The sequence below is a fragment of the Hyla sarda genome, unplaced genomic scaffold (genome assembly GCF_029499605.1).
Source record: "Hyla sarda isolate aHylSar1 unplaced genomic scaffold, aHylSar1.hap1 scaffold_303, whole genome shotgun sequence".
NCBI classification, from domain to species: Eukaryota; Metazoa; Chordata; class Amphibia; order Anura; family Hylidae; genus Hyla; species Hyla sarda.
In genome coordinates, this window is record NW_026609748.1 from 284957 (window position 1) to 303493 (window position 18537).

Below are 18537 nucleotides of genomic sequence, written 5' to 3' on the forward strand. Positions count from 1 at the left end.
GGGGCAGTCAACCACCAGTACACACAGCAGAACCTAAACCCATACCATTATTGCTAAGCAGCAAGACAGGGGCCCATTGCACTCCCACGGGGCCTTTTTAAATGCAATCCATAACCCGGATTTGCCAGGAACCCTTCTTACTCCTCCTACTTGCATGTGACACTGGGCTTAGGATCTGCATAGGAAACACACACACAAGCACACACCTACCTTTGTTGCCTGCAGATGCCTCCTTGGCTGTCCCCAAACGGTATCAAACCAACACCCACGGGAAGCTGTAAGCATAGAGGACATGCCTGCACCCCATTGGACTTACCTGTGTGGGTTAAACCCGGGTTATTTGACAACCTATGGCGGTGATGGTTCTGCTCAGGCAGAGCAGTGCTGATGCTCCTCATAAAGCTGTCGCTGCTGTGAAGGTTCTAGGTGACATCACAAATCCCTATGGTTACATACACAACAAAGCTGGGTTGTTGTTGTTTACACTCTGCAAGGCCTGTGGAAGTGAGTGACATCATAGCACTGTAGTTCTGAGGGTTCTAGATGGATGCAACAATCTCCTGTTGCTTCTATGAAGGCCATAATAGACGACATCACCAAACAGCTCCATAGTCACATACACAGCAAAGGAGAGATGTTGTTTACACCTAGTGATGTCAGTGGTATTGAGTGACATCACAGCACAGTGCTAAGGCTCCTGGGCCTGGACACAGCAGCGGCTGCAATATCTCAACGGAGAATACGTTTATATATATGTGTGTGTGTGCGCGTATATATATATATATATATATATATATATATATATATATATATATATATTTCTCCGCCGAAATCACTTTTAAACCCATTTCCACCTTTTTTTCCCTTCTCTTCCTCTTACTTTTTTTTCACGTTTTTTTACGTTTTTCTCCTTTTCGCCTCTTTTCTGGGCGTATTATTCTTCTTTTTCTTCTTTTTTTTCTTCTAATGCATACCCCATCAGTGCAGCAATGCTTATTCAATACCGCCAGCAGATGGAGACACTGGGGGATAATTTTCTAAGGATTTATACTGATTTTTCCTGTCTGAATTTGTCGCACAGAAAGTTGCAGGCCAAATATGTGTGACATTTCTGCGACTTTAGCTTCTAGAGCATTTTTACAACATTATACATAGGTGCTGAATACATAAAAAGCGACTGTTCAGCGACAGACAAGTCGCATCGGCTGAAAGTAGGCCAGAATGTCAGTCCATGTTGGAGCAGGTTTAGATACAGTCTAAAGCATAGATCTCAAAGTCTGTGCACAGAATTTAGCAAGGGCCTCGCACCTTCTGATGCATCAGGTAGGTGCACAATAGCATAGCCTAACCCTCTGTACTTTGGTCTATATTGATGCGGGACATAGACAGCCAGCTGATGACCAATCCATTAGTGCAATGGATGGCTGGAAGCATTTGTCTTTGCCTTTGCAATACCACAGAAGCAATGCATGGTCAATGTACAGCAATGACACACCTGTGTGAACAGCCAGGAGACCCCCCCCCCATGTTATGTTACATAGTTACATAGTTAGTACGGTCGAAAAAAGACATATGTCCATCAAGTTCAACCAGGGAATTAAGGGGTAGGGGTGTGGCGCGATATTGGGGAAGGGATGAGATTTTATATTTCTTCATAAGCATTAATCTTATTTTGTCAATTAGGAACATTCAGCACCCACCCGCTATCAAGGCAGCTGCCTATCATGTCATGCCCTACCTGCACAGGTGTGCTGGCTACTCAAATGATCCAATTAAGGAGGCCATTTAGTCAGCAGCAGCAGAAGTCCTGTGCCTGGACGCTCCAACAGCGGCCAGACACAAGCAGAAGCAGAAGCAGCAGCAGCACCACCTTTTGTTTTTTGGCTGCAGCAGCAGCAAGGCCCACAGGGCTGGCTAGCTGGCTAGCCAGCAAGCAGGTAGCAATGAAAGTAGGAATCTTTCTTTTTAACCCTGTAAGGGGGTGGTGCACTGTACCCGAAGATACTGCCATATCGGGTCAATGCATAGGGCGACGGAAGCAAGCTTCGAAATCGGCCCCCGTTCTCAAAAATCCATTTAATATATGGTCCCCAGATAGGGGACGTATCAGATATTAAACTGATAAGAACAGATACTACACTTGATCTTAGCCAAAAGGCCGAGAAGCGATAACCGTGAAAGGGGCGGGCCCAACAAGGTCCCCTTCATGGGCACTATCACTGCTTGCTGTCAGGGAGGCTGCCAGACAATTTTCCATGCACACTCTGGGCTGGGGGGCAGTCAACCACCAGTACACACAGCAGAACCTAAACCCATACCATTATTGCTAAGCAGCAAGACAGGGGCCCATTGCACTCCCACGGGGCCTTTTTAAATGCAATCCATAACCCGGATTTGCCAGGAACCCTTCTTACTCCTCCTACTTGCATGTGACACTGGGCTTAGGATCTGCATAGGAAACACACACACAAGCACACACCTACCTTTGTTGCCTGCAGATGCCTCCTTGGCTGTCCCCAAACGGTATCAAACCAACACCCACGGGAAGCTGTAAGCATAGAGGACATGCCTGCACCCCATTGGACTTACCTGTGTGGGTTAAACCCGGGTTATTTGACAACCTATGGCGGTGATGGTTCTGCTCAGGCAGAGCAGTGCTGATGCTCCTCATAAAGCTGTCGCTGCTGTGAAGGTTCTAGGTGACATCACAAATCCCTATGGTTACATACACAACAAAGCTGGGTTGTTGTTGTTTACACTCTGCAAGGCCTGTGGAAGTGAGTGACATCATAGCACTGTAGTTCTGAGGGTTCTAGATGGATGCAACAATCTCCTGTTGCTTCTATGAAGGCCATAATAGACGACATCACCAAACAGCTCCATAGTCACATACACAGCAAAGGAGAGATGTTGTTTACACCTAGTGATGTCAGTGGTATTGAGTGACATCACAGCACAGTGCTAAGGCTCCTGGGCCTGGACACAGCAGCGGCTGCAATATCTCAACGGAGAATACGTTTATATATATGTGTGTGTGTGCGCGTATATATATATATATATATATATATATATATATATATATATATATATATTTCTCCGCCGAAATCACTTTTAAACCCATTTCCACCTTTTTTTCCCTTCTCTTCCTCTTACTTTTTTTTCACGTTTTTTTACGTTTTTCTCCTTTTCGCCTCTTTTCTGGGCGTATTATTCTTCTTTTTCTTCTTTTTTTTCTTCTAATGCATACCCCATCAGTGCAGCAATGCTTATTCAATACCGCCAGCAGATGGAGACACTGGGGGATAATTTTCTAAGGATTTATACTGATTTTTCCTGTCTGAATTTGTCGCACAGAAAGTTGCAGGCCAAATATGTGTGACATTTCTGCGACTTTAGCTTCTAGAGCATTTTTACAACATTATACATAGGTGCTGAATACATAAAAAGCGACTGTTCAGCGACAGACAAGTCGCATCGGCTGAAAGTAGGCCAGAATGTCAGTCCATGTTGGAGCAGGTTTAGATACAGTCTAAAGCATAGATCTCAAAGTCTGTGCACAGAATTTAGCAAGGGCCTCGCACCTTCTGATGCATCAGGTAGGTGCACAATAGCATAGCCTAACCCTCTGTACTTTGGTCTATATTGATGCGGGACATAGACAGCCAGCTGATGACCAATCCATTAGTGCAATGGATGGCTGGAAGCATTTGTCTTTGCCTTTGCAATACCACAGAAGCAATGCATGGTCAATGTACAGCAATGACACACCTGTGTGAACAGCCAGGAGACCCCCCCCCCCATGTTATGTTACATAGTTACATAGTTAGTACGGTCGAAAAAAGACATATGTCCATCAAGTTCAACCAGGGAATTAAGGGGTAGGGGTGTGGCGCGATATTGGGGAAGGGATGAGATTTTATATTTCTTCATAAGCATTAATCTTATTTTGTCAATTAGGAACATTCAGCACCCACCCGCTATCAAGGCAGCTGCCTATCATGTCATGCCCTACCTGCACAGGTGTGCTGGCTACTCAAATGATCCAATTAAGGAGGCCATTTAGTCAGCAGCAGCAGAAGTCCTGTGCCTGGACGCTCCAACAGCGGCCAGACACAAGCAGAAGCAGCAGCAGCACCACCTTTTGTTTTTTGGCTGCAGCAGCAGCAGCAGCAAGGCCCACAGGGCTGGCTAGCTGGCTAGCCAGCAAGCAGGTAGCAATGAAAGTAGGAATCTTTCTTTTTAACCCTGTAAGGGGGTGGTGCACTGTACCCGAAGATACTGCCATATCGGGTCAATGCATAGGGCGACGGAAGCAAGCTTCGAAATCGGCCCCCGTTCTCAAAAATCCATTTAATATATGGTCCCCAGATAGGGGACGTATCAGATATTAAACTGATAAGAACAGATACTACACTTGATCTTAGCCAAAAGGCCGAGAAGCGATAACCGTGAAAGGGGCGGGCCCAACAAGGTCCCCTTCATGGGCACTATCACTGCTTGCTGTCAGGGAGGCTGCCAGACAATTTTCCATGCACACTCTGGGCTGGGGGGCAGTCAACCACCAGTACACACAGCAGAACCTAAACCCATACCATTATTGCTAAGCAGCAAGACAGGGGCCCATTGCACTCCCACGGGGCCTTTTTAAATGCAATCCATAACCCGGATTTGCCAGGAACCCTTCTTACTCCTCCTACTTGCATGTGACACTGGGCTTAGGATCTGCATAGGAAACACACACACAAGCACACACCTACCTTTGTTGCCTGCAGATGCCTCCTTGGCTGTCCCCAAACGGTATCAAACCAACACCCACGGGAAGCTGTAAGCATAGAGGACATGCCTGCACCCCATTGGACTTACCTGTGTGGGTTAAACCCGGGTTATTTGACAACCTATGGCGGTGATGGTTCTGCTCAGGCAGAGCAGTGCTGATGCTCCTCATAAAGCTGTCGCTGCTGTGAAGGTTCTAGGTGACATCACAAATCCCTATGGTTACATACACAACAAAGCTGGGTTGTTGTTGTTTACACTCTGCAAGGCCTGTGGAAGTGAGTGACATCATAGCACTGTAGTTCTGAGGGTTCTAGATGGATGCAACAATCTCCTGTTGCTTCTATGAAGGCCATAATAGACGACATCACCAAACAGCTCCATAGTCACATACACAGCAAAGGAGAGATGTTGTTTACACCTAGTGATGTCAGTGGTATTGAGTGACATCACAGCACAGTGCTAAGGCTCCTGGGCCTGGACACAGCAGCGGCTGCAATATCTCAACGGAGAATACGTTTATATATATGTGTGTGTGTGCGCGTATATATATATATATATATATATATATATATATATATATATATATATTTCTCCGCCGAAATCACTTTTAAACCCATTTCCACCTTTTTTTCCCTTCTCTTCCTCTTACTTTTTTTTCAAGTTTTTTTACGTTTTTCTCCTTTTCGCCTCTTTTCTGGGCGTATTATTCTTCTTTTTCTTCTTTTTTTTCGTCTAATGCATACCCCATCAGTGCAGCAATGCTTATTCAATACCGCCAGCAGATGGAGACACTGGGGGATAATTTTCTAAGGATTTATACAGATTTTTCCTGTCTGAATTTGTCGCACAGAAAGTTGCAGGCCAAATATGTGTGACATTTCTGCGACTTTAGCTTCTAGAGCATTTTTACAACATTATACATAGGTGCTGAATACATAAAAAGCGACTGTTCAGCGACAGACAAGTCGCATCGGCTGAAAGTAGGCCAGAATGTCAGTCCATGTTGGAGCAGGTTTAGATACAGTCTAAAGCATAGATCTCAAAGTCTGTGCACAGAATTTAGCAAGGGCCTCGCACCTTCTGATGCATCAGGTAGGTGCACAATAGCATAGCCTAACCCTCTGTACTTTGGTCTATATTGATGCGGGACATAGACAGCCAGCTGATGACCAATCCATTAGTGCAATGGATGGCTGGAAGCATTTGTCTTTGCCTTTGCAATACCACAGAAGCAATGCATGGTCAATGTACAGCAATGACACACCTGTGTGAACAGCCAGGAGACCCCCCCCCCCCATGTTATGTTACATAGTTACATAGTTAGTACGGTCGAAAAAAGACATATGTCCATCAAGTTCAACCAGGGAATTAAGGGGTAGGGGTGTGGCGCGATATTGGGGAAGGGATGAGATTTTATATTTCTTCATAAGCATTAATCTTATTTTGTCAATTAGGAACATTCAGCACCCACCCGCTATCAAGGCAGCTGCCTATCATGTCATGCCCTACCTGCACAGGTGTGCTGGCTACTCAAATGATCCAATTAAGGAGGCCATTTAGTCAGCAGCAGCAGAAGTCCTGTGCCTGGACGCTCCAACAGCGGCCAGACACAAGCAGAAGCAGAAGCAGCAGCAGCACCACCTTTTGTTTTTTGGCTGCAGCAGCAGCAGCAGCAAGGCCCACAGGGCTGGCTAGCTGGCTAGCCAGCAAGCAGGTAGCAATGAAAGTAGGAATCTTTCTTTTTAACCCTGTAAGGGGGTGGTGCACTGTACCCGAAGATACTGCCATATCGGGTCAATGCATAGGGCGACGGAAGCAAGCTTCGAAATCGGCCCCCGTTCTCAAAAATCCATTTAATATATGGTCCCCAGATAGGGGACGTATCAGATATTAAACTGATAAGAACAGATACTACACTTGATCTTAGCCAAAAGGCCGAGAAGCGATAACCGTGAAAGGGGCGGGCCCAACAAGGTCCCCTTCATGGGCACTATCACTGCTTGCTGTCAGGGAGGCTGCCAGACAATTTTCCATGCACACTCTGGGCTGGGGGGCAGTCAACCACCAGTACACACAGCAGAACCTAAACCCATACCATTATTGCTAAGCAGCAAGACAGGGGCCCATTGCACTCCCACGGGGCCTTTTTAAATGCAATCCATAACCCGGATTTGCCAGGAACCCTTCTTACTCCTCCTACTTGCATGTGACACTGGGCTTAGGATCTGCATAGGAAACACACACACAAGCACACACCTACCTTTGTTGCCTGCAGATGCCTCCTTGGCTGTCCCCAAACGGTATCAAACCAACACCCACGGGAAGCTGTAAGCATAGAGGACATGCCTGCACCCCATTGGACTTACCTGTGTGGGTTAAACCCGGGTTATTTGACAACCTATGGCGGTGATGGTTCTGCTCAGGCAGAGCAGTGCTGATGCTCCTCATAAAGCTGTCGCTGCTGTGAAGGTTCTAGGTGACATCACAAATCCCTATGGTTACATACACAACAAAGCTGGGTTGTTGTTGTTTACACTCTGCAAGGCCTGTGGAAGTGAGTGACATCATAGCACTGTAGTTCTGAGGGTTCTAGATGGATGCAACAATCTCCTGTTGCTTCTATGAAGGCCATAATAGACGACATCACCAAACAGCTCCATAGTCACATACACAGCAAAGGAGAGATGTTGTTTACACCTAGTGATGTCAGTGGTATTGAGTGACATCACAGCACAGTGCTAAGGCTCCTGGGCCTGGACACAGCAGCGGCTGCAATATCTCAACGGAGAATACGTTTATATATATGTGTGTGTGTGCGCGTATATATATATATATATATATATATATATATATATATATATATTTCTCCGCCGAAATCACTTTTAAACCCATTTCCACCTTTTTTTCCCTTCTCTTCCTCTTACTTTTTTTTCACGTTTTTTTACGTTTTTCTCCTTTTCGCCTCTTTTCTGGGCGTATTATTCTTCTTTTTCTTCTTTTTTTTCGTCTAATGCATACCCCATCAGTGCAGCAATGCTTATTCAATACCGCCAGCAGATGGAGACACTGGGGGATAATTTTCTAAGGATTTATACTGATTTTTCCTGTCTGAATTTGTCGCACAGAAAGTTGCAGGCCAAATATGTGTGACATTTCTGCGACTTTAGCTTCTAGAGCATTTTTACAACATTATACATAGGTGCTGAATACATAAAAAGCGACTGTTCAGCGACAGACAAGTCGCATCGGCTGAAAGTAGGCCAGAATGTCAGTCCATGTTGGAGCAGGTTTAGATACAGTCTAAAGCATAGATCTCAAAGTCTGTGCACAGAATTTAGCAAGGGCCTCGCACCTTCTGATGCATCAGGTAGGTGCACAATAGCATAGCCTAACCCTCTGTACTTTGGTCTATATTGATGCGGGACATAGACAGCCAGCTGATGACCAATCCATTAGTGCAATGGATGGCTGGAAGCATTTGTCTTTGCCTTTGCAATACCACAGAAGCAATGCATGGTCAATGTACAGCAATGACACACCTGTGTGAACAGCCAGGAGACCCCCCCCCCCCATGTTATGTTACATAGTTACATAGTTAGTACGGTCGAAAAAAGACATATGTCCATCAAGTTCAACCAGGGAATTAAGGGGTAGGGGTGTGGCGCGATATTGGGGAAGGGATGAGATTTTATATTTCTTCATAAGCATTAATCTTATTTTGTCAATTAGGAACATTCAGCACCCACCCGCTATCAAGGCAGCTGCCTATCATGTCATGCCCTACCTGCACAGGTGTGCTGGCTACTCAAATGATCCAATTAAGGAGGCCATTTAGTCAGCAGCAGCAGAAGTCCTGTGCCTGGACGCTCCAACAGCGGCCAGACACAAGCAGAAGCAGAAGCAGCAGCAGCACCACCTTTTGTTTTTTGGCTGCAGCAGCAGCAGCAGCAAGGCCCACAGGGCTGGCTAGCTGGCTAGCCAGCAAGCAGGTAGCAATGAAAGTAGGAATCTTTCTTTTTAACCCTGTAAGGGGGTGGTGCACTGTACCCGAAGATACTGCCATATCGGGTCAATGCATAGGGCGACGGAAGCAAGCTTCGAAATCGGCCCCCGTTCTCAAAAATCCATTTAATATATGGTCCCCAGATAGGGGACGTATCAGATATTAAACTGATAAGAACAGATACTACACTTGATCTTAGCCAAAAGGCCGAGAAGCGATAACCGTGAAAGGGGCGGGCCCAACAAGGTCCCCTTCATGGGCACTATCACTGCTTGCTGTCAGGGAGGCTGCCAGACAATTTTCCATGCACACTCTGGGCTGGGGGGCAGTCAACCACCAGTACACACAGCAGAACCTAAACCCATACCATTATTGCTAAGCAGCAAGACAGGGGCCCATTGCACTCCCACGGGGCCTTTTTAAATGCAATCCATAACCCGGATTTGCCAGGAACCCTTCTTACTCCTCCTACTTGCATGTGACACTGGGCTTAGGATCTGCATAGGAAACACACACACAAGCACACACCTACCTTTGTTGCCTGCAGATGCCTCCTTGGCTGTCCCCAAACGGTATCAAACCAACACCCACGGGAAGCTGTAAGCATAGAGGACATGCCTGCACCCCATTGGACTTACCTGTGTGGGTTAAACCCGGGTTATTTGACAACCTATGGCGGTGATGGTTCTGCTCAGGCAGAGCAGTGCTGATGCTCCTCATAAAGCTGTCGCTGCTGTGAAGGTTCTAGGTGACATCACAAATCCCTATGGTTACATACACAACAAAGCTGGGTTGTTGTTGTTTACACTCTGCAAGGCCTGTGGAAGTGAGTGACATCATAGCACTGTAGTTCTGAGGGTTCTAGATGGATGCAACAATCTCCTGTTGCTTCTATGAAGGCCATAATAGACGACATCACCAAACAGCTCCATAGTCACATACACAGCAAAGGAGAGATGTTGTTTACACCTAGTGATGTCAGTGGTATTGAGTGACATCACAGCACAGTGCTAAGGCTCCTGGGCCTGGACACAGCAGCGGCTGCAATATCTCAACGGAGAATACGTTTATATATATGTGTGTGTGTGCGCGTATATATATATATATATATATATATATATATATATATATATTTCTCCGCCGAAATCACTTTTAAACCCATTTCCACCTTTTTTTCCCTTCTCTTCCTCTTACTTTTTTTTCACGTTTTTTTACGTTTTTCTCCTTTTCGCCTCTTTTCTGGGCGTATTATTCTTCTTTTTCTTCTTTTTTTTCGTCTAATGCATACCCCATCAGTGCAGCAATGCTTATTCAATACCGCCAGCAGATGGAGACACTGGGGGATAATTTTCTAAGGATTTATACTGATTTTTCCTGTCTGAATTTGTCGCACAGAAAGTTGCAGGCCAAATATGTGTGACATTTCTGCGACTTTAGCTTCTAGAGCATTTTTACAACATTATACATAGGTGCTGAATACATAAAAAGCGACTGTTCAGCGACAGACAAGTCGCATCGGCTGAAAGTAGGCCAGAATGTCAGTCCATGTTGGAGCAGGTTTAGATACAGTCTAAAGCATAGATCTCAAAGTCTGTGCACAGAATTTAGCAAGGGCCTCGCACCTTCTGATGCATCAGGTAGGTGCACAATAGCATAGCCTAACCCTCTGTACTTTGGTCTATATTGATGCGGGACATAGACAGCCAGCTGATGACCAATCCATTAGTGCAATGGATGGCTGGAAGCATTTGTCTTTGCCTTTGCAATACCACAGAAGCAATGCATGGTCAATGTACAGCAATGACACACCTGTGTGAACAGCCAGGAGACCCCCCCCCCCCATGTTATGTTACATAGTTACATAGTTAGTACGGTCGAAAAAAGACATATGTCCATCAAGTTCAACCAGGGAATTAAGGGGTAGGGGTGTGGCGCGATATTGGGGAAGGGATGAGATTTTATATTTCTTCATAAGCATTAATCTTATTTTGTCAATTAGGAACATTCAGCACCCACCCGCTATCAAGGCAGCTGCCTATCATGTCATGCCCTACCTGCACAGGTGTGCTGGCTACTCAAATGATCCAATTAAGGAGGCCATTTAGTCAGCAGCAGCAGAAGTCCTGTGCCTGGACGCTCCAACAGCGGCCAGACACAAGCAGAAGCAGAAGCAGCAGCAGCACCACCTTTTGTTTTTTGGCTGCAGCAGCAGCAGCAGCAAGGCCCACAGGGCTGGCTAGCTGGCTAGCCAGCAAGCAGGTAGCAATGAAAGTAGGAATCTTTCTTTTTAACCCTGTAAGGGGGTGGTGCACTGTACCCGAAGATACTGCCATATCGGGTCAATGCATAGGGCGACGGAAGCAAGCTTCGAAATCGGCCCCCGTTCTCAAAAATCCATTTAATATATGGTCCCCAGATAGGGGACGTATCAGATATTAAACTGATAAGAACAGATACTACACTTGATCTTAGCCAAAAGGCCGAGAAGCGATAACCGTGAAAGGGGCGGGCCCAACAAGGTCCCCTTCATGGGCACTATCACTGCTTGCTGTCAGGGAGGCTGCCAGACAATTTTCCATGCACACTCTGGGCTGGGGGGCAGTCAACCACCAGTACACACAGCAGAACCTAAACCCATACCATTATTGCTAAGCAGCAAGACAGGGGCCCATTGCACTCCCACGGGGCCTTTTTAAATGCAATCCATAACCCGGATTTGCCAGGAACCCTTCTTACTCCTCCTACTTGCATGTGACACTGGGCTTAGGATCTGCATAGGAAACACACACACAAGCACACACCTACCTTTGTTGCCTGCAGATGCCTCCTTGGCTGTCCCCAAACGGTATCAAACCAACACCCACGGGAAGCTGTAAGCATAGAGGACATGCCTGCACCCCATTGGACTTACCTGTGTGGGTTAAACCCGGGTTATTTGACAACCTATGGCGGTGATGGTTCTGCTCAGGCAGAGCAGTGCTGATGCTCCTCATAAAGCTGTCGCTGCTGTGAAGGTTCTAGGTGACATCACAAATCCCTATGGTTACATACACAACAAAGCTGGGTTGTTGTTGTTTACACTCTGCAAGGCCTGTGGAAGTGAGTGACATCATAGCACTGTAGTTCTGAGGGTTCTAGATGGATGCAACAATCTCCTGTTGCTTCTATGAAGGCCATAATAGACGACATCACCAAACAGCTCCATAGTCACATACACAGCAAAGGAGAGATGTTGTTTACACCTAGTGATGTCAGTGGTATTGAGTGACATCACAGCACAGTGCTAAGGCTCCTGGGCCTGGACACAGCAGCGGCTGCAATATCTCAACGGAGAATACGTTTATATATATGTGTGTGTGTGCGCGTATATATATATATATATATATATATATATATATATATTCTCCGCCGAAATCACTTTTAAACCCATTTCCACCTTTTTTTCCCTTCTCTTCCTCTTACTTTTTTTTCACGTTTTTTTACGTTTTTCTCCTTTTCGCCTCTTTTCTGGGCGTATTATTCTTCTTTTTCTTCTTTTTTTTCGTCTAATGCATACCCCATCAGTGCAGCAATGCTTATTCAATACCGCCAGCAGATGGAGACACTGGGGGATAATTTTCTAAGGATTTATACTGATTTTTCCTGTCTGAATTTGTCGCACAGAAAGTTGCAGGCCAAATATGTGTGACATTTCTGCGACTTTAGCTTCTAGAGCATTTTTACAACATTATACATAGGTGCTGAATACATAAAAAGCGACTGTTCAGCGACAGACAAGTCGCATCGGCTGAAAGTAGGCCAGAATGTCAGTCCATGTTGGAGCAGGTTTAGATACAGTCTAAAGCATAGATCTCAAAGTCTGTGCACAGAATTTAGCAAGGGCCTCGCACCTTCTGATGCATCAGGTAGGTGCACAATAGCATAGCCTAACCCTCTGTACTTTGGTCTATATTGATGCGGGACATAGACAGCCAGCTGATGACCAATCCATTAGTGCAATGGATGGCTGGAAGCATTTGTCTTTGCCTTTGCAATACCACAGAAGCAATGCATGGTCAATGTACAGCAATGACACACCTGTGTGAACAGCCAGGAGACCCCCCCCCCCATGTTATGTTACATAGTTACATAGTTAGTACGGTCGAAAAAAGACATATGTCCATCAAGTTCAACCAGGGAATTAAGGGGTAGGGGTGTGGCGCGATATTGGGGAAGGGATGAGATTTTATATTTCTTCATAAGCATTAATCTTATTTTGTCAATTAGGAACATTCAGCACCCACCCGCTATCAAGGCAGCTGCCTATCATGTCATGCCCTACCTGCACAGGTGTGCTGGCTACTCAAATGATCCAATTAAGGAGGCCATTTAGTCAGCAGCAGCAGAAGTCCTGTGCCTGGACGCTCCAACAGCGGCCAGACACAAGCAGAAGCAGAAGCAGCAGCAGCACCACCTTTTGTTTTTTGGCTGCAGCAGCAGCAGCAGCAAGGCCCACAGGGCTGGCTAGCTGGCTAGCCAGCAAGCAGGTAGCAATGAAAGTAGGAATCTTTCTTTTTAACCCTGTAAGGGGGTGGTGCACTGTACCCGAAGATACTGCCATATCGGGTCAATGCATAGGGCGACGGAAGCAAGCTTCGAAATCGGCCCCCGTTCTCAAAAATCCATTTAATATATGGTCCCCAGATAGGGGACGTATCAGATATTAAACTGATAAGAACAGATACTACACTTGATCTTAGCCAAAAGGCCGAGAAGCGATAACCGTGAAAGGGGCGGGCCCAACAAGGTCCCCTTCATGGGCACTATCACTGCTTGCTGTCAGGGAGGCTGCCAGACAATTTTCCATGCACACTCTGGGCTGGGGGGCAGTCAACCACCAGTACACACAGCAGAACCTAAACCCATACCATTATTGCTAAGCAGCAAGACAGGGGCCCATTGCACTCCCACGGGGCCTTTTTAAATGCAATCCATAACCCGGATTTGCCAGGAACCCTTCTTACTCCTCCTACTTGCATGTGACACTGGGCTTAGGATCTGCATAGGAAACACACACACAAGCACACACCTACCTTTGTTGCCTGCAGATGCCTCCTTGGCTGTCCCCAAACGGTATCAAACCAACACCTACGGGAAGCTGTAAGCATAGAGGACATGCCTGCACCCCATTGGACTTACCTGTGTGGGTTAAACCCGGGTTATTTGACAACCTATGGCGGTGATGGTTCTGCTCAGGCAGAGCAGTGCTGATGCTCCTCATAAAGCTGTCGCTGCTGTGAAGGTTCTAGGTGACATCACAAATCCCTATGGTTACATACACAACAAAGCTGGGTTGTTGTTGTTTACACTCTGCAAGGCCTGTGGAAGTGAGTGACATCATAGCACTGTAGTTCTGAGGGTTCTAGATGGATGCAACAATCTCCTGTTGCTTCTATGAAGGCCATAATAGACAACATCACCAAACAGCTCCATAGTCACATACACAGCAAAGGAGAGATGTTGTTTACACCTAGTGATGTCAGTGGTATTGAGTGACATCACAGCACAGTGCTAAGGCTCCTGGGCCTGGACACAGCAGCGGCTGCAATATCTCAACGGAGAATACGTTTATATATATGTGTGTGTGTGCGCGTATATATTTATATATATATATATATATATATATATTTCTCCGCCGAAATCACTTTTAAACCCATTTCCACCTTTTTTTCCCTTCTCTTCCTCTTACTTTTTTTTCACGTTTTTTTACGTTTTTCTCCTTTTCGCCTCTTTTCTGGGCGTATTATTCTTCTTTTTCTTCTTTTTTTTCGTCTAATGCATACCCCATCAGTGCAGCAATGCTTATTCAATACCGCCAGCAGATGGAGACACTGGGGGATAATTTTCTAAGGATTTATACTGATTTTTCCTGTCTGAATTTGTCGCACAGAAAGTTGCAGGCCAAATATGTGTGACATTTCTGCGACTTTAGCTTCTAGAGCATTTTTACAACATTATACATAGGTGCTGAATACATAAAAAGCGACTGTTCAGCGACAGACAAGTCGCATCGGCTGAAAGTAGGCCAGAATGTCAGTCCATGTTGGAGCAGGTTTAGATACAGTCTAAAGCATAGATCTCAAAGTCTGTGCACAGAATTTAGCAAGGGCCTCGCACCTTCTGATGCATCAGGTAGGTGCACAATAGCATAGCCTAACCCTCTGTACTTTGGTCTATATTGATGCGGGACATAGACAGCCAGCTGATGACCAATCCATTAGTGCAATGGATGGCTGGAAGCATTTGTCTTTGCCTTTGCAATACCACAGAAGCAATGCATGGTCAATGTACAGCAATGACACACCTGTGTGAACAGCCAGGAGACCCCCCCCCCCATGTTATGTTACATAGTTACATAGTTAGTACGGTCGAAAAAAGACATATGTCCATCAAGTTCAACCAGGGAATTAAGGGGTAGGGGTGTGGCGCGATATTGGGGAAGGGATGAGATTTTATATTTCTTCATAAGCATTAATCTTATTTTGTCAATTAGGAACATTCAGCACCCACCCGCTATCAAGGCAGCTGCCTATCATGTCATGCCCTACCTGCACAGGTGTGCTGGCTACTCAAATGATCCAATTAAGGAGGCCATTTAGTCAGCAGCAGCAGAAGTCCTGTGCCTGGACGCTCCAACAGCGGCCAGACACAAGCAGAAGCAGAAGCAGCAGCAGCACCACCTTTTGTTTTTTGGCTGCAGCAGCAGCAGCAGCAAGGCCCACAGGGCTGGCTAGCTGGCTAGCCAGCAAGCAGGTAGCAATGAAAGTAGGAATCTTTCTTTTTAACCCTGTAAGGGGGTGGTGCACTGTACCCGAAGATACTGCCATATCGGGTCAATGCATAGGGCGACGGAAGCAAGCTTCGAAATCGGCCCCCGTTCTCAAAAATCCATTTAATATATGGTCCCCAGATAGGGGACGTATCAGATATTAAACTGATAAGAACAGATACTACACTTGATCTTAGCCAAAAGGCCGAGAAGCGATAACCGTGAAAGGGGCGGGCCCAACAAGGTCCCCTTCATGGGCACTATCACTGCTTGCTGTCAGGGAGGCTGCCAGACAATTTTCCATGCACACTCTGGGCTGGGGGGCAGTCAACCACCAGTACACACAGCAGAACCTAAACCCATACCATTATTGCTAAGCAGCAAGACAGGGGCCCATTGCACTCCCACGGGGCCTTTTTAAATGCAATCCATAACCCGGATTTGCCAGGAACCCTTCTTACTCCTCCTACTTGCATGTGACACTGGGCTTAGGATCTGCATAGGAAACACACACACAAGCACACACCTACCTTTGTTGCCTGCAGATGCCTCCTTGGCTGTCCCCAAACGGTATCAAACCAACACCTACGGGAAGCTGTAAGCATAGAGGACATGCCTGCACCCCATTGGACTTACCTGTGTGGGTTAAACCCGGGTTATTTGACAACCTATGGCGGTGATGGTTCTGCTCAGGCAGAGCAGTGCTGATGCTCCTCATAAAGCTGTCGCTGCTGTGAAGGTTCTAGGTGACATCACAAATCCCTATGGTTACATACACAACAAAGCTGGGTTGTTGTTGTTTACACTCTGCAAGGCCTGTGGAAGTGAGTGACATCATAGCACTGTAGTTCTGAGGGTTCTAGATGGATGCAACAATCTCCTGTTGCTTCTATGAAGGCCATAATAGACGACATCACCAAACAGCTCCATAGTCACATACACAGCAAAGGAGAGATGTTGTTTACACCTAGTGATGTCAGTGGTATTGAGTGACATCACAGCACAGTGCTAAGGCTCCTGGGCCTGGACACAGCAGCGGCTGCAATATCTCAACGGAGAATACGTTTATATATATGTGTGTGTGTGCGCGTATATATATATATATATATATATATATATATATATATATTTCTCCGCCGAAATCACTTTTAAACCCATTTCCACCTTTTTTTCCCTTCTCTTCCTCTTACTTTTTTTTCACGTTTTTTTACGTTTTTCTCCTTTTCGCCTCTTTTCTGGGCGTATTATTCTTCTTTTTCTTCTTTTTTTTCGTCTAATGCATACCCCATCAGTGCAGCAATGCTTATTCAATACCGCCAGCAGATGGAGACACTGGGGGATAATTTTCTAAGGATTTATACTGATTTTTCCTGTCTGAATTTGTCGCACAGAAAGTTGCAGGCCAAATATGTGTGACATTTCTGCGACTTTAGCTTCTAGAGCATTTTTACAACATTATACATAGGTGCTGAATACATAAAAAGCGACTGTTCAGCGACAGACAAGTCGCATCGGCTGAAAGTAGGCCAGAATGTCAGTCCATGTTGGAGCAGGTTTAGATACAGTCTAAAGCATAGATCTCAAAGTCTGTGCACAGAATTTAGCAAGGGCCTCGCACCTTCTGATGCATCAGGTAGGTGCACAATAGCATAGCCTAACCCTCTGTACTTTGGTCTATATTGATGCGGGACATAGACAGCCAGCTGATGACCAATCCATTAGTGCAATGGATGGCTGGAAGCATTTGTCTTTGCCTTTGCAATACCACAGAAGCAATGCATGGTCAATGTACAGCAATGACACACCTGTGTGAACAGCCAGGAGACCCCCCCCCCCATGTTATGTTACATAGTTACATAGTTAGTACGGTCGAAAAAAGACATATGTCCATCAAGTTCAACCAGGGAATTAAGGGGTAGGGGTGTGGCGCGATATTGGGGAAGGGATGAGATTTTATATTTCTTCATAAGCATTAATCTTATTTTGTCAATTAGGAACATTCAGCACCCACCCGCTATCAAGGCAGCTGCCTATCATGTCATGCCCTACCTGCACAGGTGTGCTGGCTACTCAAATGATCCAATTAAGGAGGCCATTTAGTCAGCAGCAGCAGAAGTCCTGTGCCTGGACGCTCCAACAGCGGCCAGACACAAGCAGAAGCAGAAGCAGCAGCAGCACCACCTTTTGTTTTTTGGCTGCAGCAGCAGCAGCAGCAAGGCCCACAGGGCTGGCTAGCTGGCTAGCCAGCAAGCAGGTAGCAATGAAAGTAGGAATCTTTCTTTTTAACCCTGTAAGGGGGTGGTGCACTGTACCCGAAGATACTGCCATATCGGGTCAATGCATAGGGCGACGGAAGCAAGCTTCGAAATCGGCCCCCGTTCTCAAAAATCCATTTAATATATGGTCCCCAGATAGGGGACGTATCAGATATTAAACTGATAAGAACAGATACTACACTTGATCTTAGCCAAAAGGCCGAGAAGCGATAACCGTGAAAGGGGCGGGCCCAACAAGGTCCCCTTCATGGGCACTATCACTGCTTGCTGTCAGGGAGGCTGCCAGACAATTTTCCATGCACACTCTGGGCTGGGGGGCAGTCAACCACCAGTACACACAGCAGAACCTAAACCCATACCATTATTGCTAAGCAGCAAGACAGGGGCCCATTGCACTCCCACGGGGCCTTTTTAAATGCAATCCATAACCCGGATTTGCCAGGAACCCTTCTTACTCCTCCTACTTGCATGTGACACTGGGCTTAGGATCTGCATAGGAAACACACACACAAGCACACACCTACCTTTGTTGCCTGCAGATGCCTCCTTGGCTGTCCCCAAACGGTATCAAACCAACACCCACGGGAAGCTGTAAGCATAGAGGACATGCCTGCACCCCATTGGACTTACCTGTGTGGGTTAAACCCGGGTTATTTGACAACCTATGGCGGTGA

At 46.2% G+C, this 18537-nt stretch overlaps 8 non-coding genes across 8 annotated transcripts; all 8 read right to left on the reverse strand.

Annotated features, from left to right (window-relative positions):
* Positions 1-1979: 1979 nt before the first annotated feature.
* LOC130327794 (U2 spliceosomal RNA) lies at positions 1980-2170 on the reverse strand. Its single transcript, XR_008872103.1, has one exon. It is a non-coding gene; the product is annotated as a U2 spliceosomal RNA (small nuclear RNA).
* A 2083-nt stretch (positions 2171-4253) lies between these two features.
* Positions 4254-4444, reverse strand: LOC130327795 (U2 spliceosomal RNA). Its single transcript, XR_008872104.1, has one exon. It is a non-coding gene; the product is annotated as a U2 spliceosomal RNA (small nuclear RNA).
* Positions 4445-6532: 2088 nt separating this feature from the next.
* On the reverse strand, positions 6533-6723 carry LOC130327796 (U2 spliceosomal RNA). Its single transcript, XR_008872105.1, has one exon. It is a non-coding gene; the product is annotated as a U2 spliceosomal RNA (small nuclear RNA).
* A 2084-nt stretch (positions 6724-8807) lies between these two features.
* Positions 8808-8998, reverse strand: LOC130327797 (U2 spliceosomal RNA). Its single transcript, XR_008872106.1, has one exon. It is a non-coding gene; the product is annotated as a U2 spliceosomal RNA (small nuclear RNA).
* Positions 8999-11080: 2082 nt separating this feature from the next.
* LOC130327799 (U2 spliceosomal RNA) lies at positions 11081-11271 on the reverse strand. Its single transcript, XR_008872107.1, has one exon. It is a non-coding gene; the product is annotated as a U2 spliceosomal RNA (small nuclear RNA).
* Positions 11272-13347: 2076 nt separating this feature from the next.
* On the reverse strand, positions 13348-13538 carry LOC130327800 (U2 spliceosomal RNA). Its single transcript, XR_008872108.1, has one exon. It is a non-coding gene; the product is annotated as a U2 spliceosomal RNA (small nuclear RNA).
* Positions 13539-15613: 2075 nt separating this feature from the next.
* On the reverse strand, positions 15614-15804 carry LOC130327801 (U2 spliceosomal RNA). Its single transcript, XR_008872109.1, has one exon. It is a non-coding gene; the product is annotated as a U2 spliceosomal RNA (small nuclear RNA).
* A 2079-nt stretch (positions 15805-17883) lies between these two features.
* Positions 17884-18074, reverse strand: LOC130327802 (U2 spliceosomal RNA). Its single transcript, XR_008872110.1, has one exon. It is a non-coding gene; the product is annotated as a U2 spliceosomal RNA (small nuclear RNA).
* Positions 18075-18537: the final 463 nt, after the last annotated feature.